This window comes from Limulus polyphemus, unplaced genomic scaffold, assembly GCF_000517525.1.
Source record: "Limulus polyphemus unplaced genomic scaffold, Limulus_polyphemus-2.1.2 Scaffold7100, whole genome shotgun sequence".
Classification (NCBI taxonomy): domain Eukaryota; kingdom Metazoa; phylum Arthropoda; class Merostomata; order Xiphosura; family Limulidae; genus Limulus; species Limulus polyphemus.
Window position 1 is genome coordinate 13,413 of NW_013672710.1, and position 3,762 is coordinate 17,174.

General features: G+C 33.6%; 1 protein-coding gene across 6 annotated transcripts in view; it reads left to right on the forward strand.

Annotated features, from left to right (window-relative positions):
• Window positions 1-417: 417 nt before the first annotated feature.
• Window positions 418-3,762, forward strand: part of LOC106474346 (ADP-ribosylation factor 1-like) — a 21,582-nt gene continuing 18,237 nt past the window's right edge. The window contains exon 1 of one of the 6 annotated variants that reach the window (XM_013935037.2): window positions 418-568. The gene's annotated coding sequence lies outside the window, so the exon portion shown is untranslated. The other 5 variants (XM_013935036.2, XM_022402657.1, XM_022402655.1 and 2 more) reach the window with 5 other exon arrangements.

Consider the following 3,762-nt stretch of genomic DNA (forward strand, 5'->3'; position numbering starts at 1 on the left):
ATATATGTGATTGTTTAGTCAAACTGATCACTGGACATAAACACAAATTTTCAAATGTTGACAAGGATATAATCAGAAAATAAATTTCCTTCAGAGGGTATTATAAGGTCTACTTTTCCATCGCGTTCAGGTTCTTAGGTTCCTTGAATTGTGAAATATTATTATTTATTTATTACATATGTAAATTTTTAGTGTTGATGACGAGATCTGCATAAGAAGCTATCTGTACTCTGTCACCACACGGAATCGAACCCTTGATTTTAGCAAAAGAAGTACGTATACTTATCGCTTACTCCTCGGAGATCATGTGTTCTAGACAGTTAACAGATATTAACCTGAAAAGTTTTGTCGAGAAGAATTATGGCCATCCAATAATTATAAACACTCCTTTGTGTTTGACCAGATATCAGAAGCAGACGTATATAAATACTTAGTTCTAAATATAAAATGTTAAAATATAGAAAAGCGGCCATTGTTATGACGTGGCAAGAACAGCGATTCGTTGATATTACTGTACAGGTACTTTCTCGCCATATTGTCTGTGTCTGGTTCCGATCCCAACTTCCAGGTAAAGGAAAAAAAACAAGGAAGAATACTCTAAGACGGGAAATTGTTTAATTACGCTGTTATACATAACGTGCCGAAATTGGATGAGAGATACTTCAGTATATTTTGCTGTGTACGCATTTGTTTGATAGTGACAGTTTCTGTTATCCGAACGATTGGTGTTTGCGTAACCGGGCGTAAATCTTATTGAGTTATTCTTGAAACTTGTTAATCACTCTATTGTTAATATGTTATTAGTTTATCTAATTTCGAAATAGGCCTCGTTAGGCCTAACATTCGTATCAGCCGGTGTTTTCATTACTAATTTAGGCCTAGCACTATAGGTTGACACTTCATTGAACTATTAATTTATCTAAAGCTTGTTATGTAGCACTTTTTCACTAAAAAAAGGTCTTCTTTATCTTTGCTTAATAATGTAAATATACAAATATCATAAATTAGCAGTACCTGCCCAAATTAAGTCTTAAGATAATGGTTTTCTAATTGACATAATATTATATAAAGTAATTCAACTTATTTGTGTCGTTACTGTTAGAACTTGAACTTAAATTAAAATTCTGAATCAGCAGTAAATGTGCGTGTTGCAACTTGGCTTAGTCGGTTAATGGCAATAGCAGTTAAGACTATATTTTAATTTTTTTTTAGGCTTTGAGTTTGGATGAACAGTGTTGTTGTGTGCTTCTAAAAATTGTTAAGTAAACTGAATCTTGAAATCAACAGCCAAACATTACTTTTAATATTTAAGAAAAAATGTCAAATAATTAAATATTTATTTTTGTAAATGATTTACTGGCTAATTTTTTTTCTTACCTAAATTATACATAATATAAGCTAGTGGAGTGAATTTAGTCTTGGCTACATCATGGTGGTAATAGAAGACAGAAGGTTGCTAACAGAAATGACAGCCAACATAGATTCATCAAACTGGAAATCATGACTTACTAATCTGATATCATTTTGTTTTGAGGGTGTTGCATGGATGATGTAAACTGTGTGAACTATGTGTACCTAGATTTTCAAAAAGCTTTTGATGAGGTGCCACATGAAAGATTAGCCAAGTAATTCACATTAATATTAACTTCTGGTCAAAACAAGCTCTCTAGATATATCAGAACTCAAAATATACCAAGTAATGAGCATAGTTAATTAAATCTTATTTATAGTAACCTGAATGCTTCTTTTCACCAGTTGGGCACCTATTTTGGTAGAATTTGGGGAAATACTTTAATTGTTTTGGAAGGTGGATAAAATTAAAAAGTTGATGGAGCCCAGTCAGACTATACTCCTGTTCGTAGTGGAGTGTCTTGGGGTCAGTGCTAAAGCCTTTGCTTATGTACCTTAATGATATTGTGAGGGTCATGATTAGTAAATATTGGTTGACAACATTAAATTTGCAGGTTTTTTCTAGCTCTATTAAGAATGTTGTGGTAGTACAGAATGAAAATTTTGGAAAGTTGAACAAGTACTTGGCAAGAGACTTTTAATTGTAATATTTGCAAGATAATACATTCAGGTTGCCGTAATTTAGACAACGTGGAACCAGGGCAGTGGTGGCTTGTCAGAAGATGAACGTGTAGTTTTTTTTAATCTGTAAAATTTCTATATAATTGCAACAGAAAGAGCCAAACTTTATTGCCAAGCTTAGCAAGGATTCTGAAGCTAACTTCACAGCTAATGGAACTAATTAGAATTTAAGTTTAAAAACAAATATTAAAAATCATTTTAATGAAAGTTTACAACTAGAGGAGCATACAAGCTGTGCAAGGTTGCTGGTACAAATGTAATAACTTTAATTATTCATTCTGTTTAAAGATATAAACAAAAATATGGTATGCTGTGACTTTGTTAAAAAGTGTAATGTTTTACCTTGACTTGGAGAGTATTTCAGAGTTTTATAGTTCAAACAGTAGTTAGCCATTGTCTGGCATGATGACAGTTAATGCCTAAAGTAAGTACCCATTTTACTGTTCTTTGTTTGGGGGTTGGGATTAAAATATTATTGGCTTCCTCTTCATTATTAACTGTGAGCCACTACTGCTGGTACTGTACCAAGATGTGAAAATTTTGATTTATGAAACACGATACACATTTTGTGAAATATTAAACACTCATAAAATAAAAAGTGCCTTACCAAAACTGTGTAGACAACTCAATCTCCAGATACAAAAATGAATATTCAAAAGATAAAAGAAAACAACATTGTTAATATCGAAATCACAAAATAATGATAGCAGTATAATAATGATTCAGGAAAAAAAGAACCACAAGAAAATATTATTCACAATAACAATATTAGGTGCTTTCCAAAGAAAATAATGTTAAATCGCAAATAAAATATCATCGCTTCACTAATTTGATCTAACTCTTCAATCTCTCGTCCTTGTCGGCCTGACTTCAAAGTCTTAACGCTTTCTGTTGTCTTGCCAGACCTTACATGAATAATTGATAAACATCTGTTTTACTTTATTAACCATGAGTTGTGTATCCACGTGTTAACACTGTTGGAATTTTGATATACGTATACACCAGGAGATTGGTGAGTTAAGGCAAGGAAACCTTATCACCACCAAAAATAGAAATTGTTACCTCAAGTTCCCCCTTTGAGAAACAGAAAATGTTGGCAACAGTCTCTTAATTCCCAGCTTTCCTCGTTATATCAAATGTCCTTTGTACTAAGAGTAGGAACCCTATATTACAGGTACCTTAAAAAAGCATTTCTGTTTAAAATATTGTTTGGAATAGCTCAATATTTCCTCCCAGCATGTGGTTGACCAGCTTGAGCTACTAGAATCGGGTTCCTTGCATGGCCATCTTCAAAAGCGAAGAACTTGTGTCTTTATGGTAGTGGCAATAAAAGAAATTCAGGAGGAAGTGTTCTTGGTCCTGACTCACTTGAGCTGTAATATGATTGTAGAGCATCTGTAAAGATCTACCAACTGTTGGACAGAGGCTAGCTTGCATCTTGTATCTTCTCACACCAACCAATAACAGAGGCTAGCTTGCATCTCGTATCTTCTCACACCAACCAATAACAGTGGCTAGCTTGCATCTCGTATTATCTCACACCAACCAATAACAGAGGCTAACTTGCATCTCAGATCTTCTCACACCAACCAATAACAGTGGCTAGCTTGCATCTCGTATTATCTCACACCAACCAATAACAGAGGCTAACTTGCATCTCAGATCTTCTCA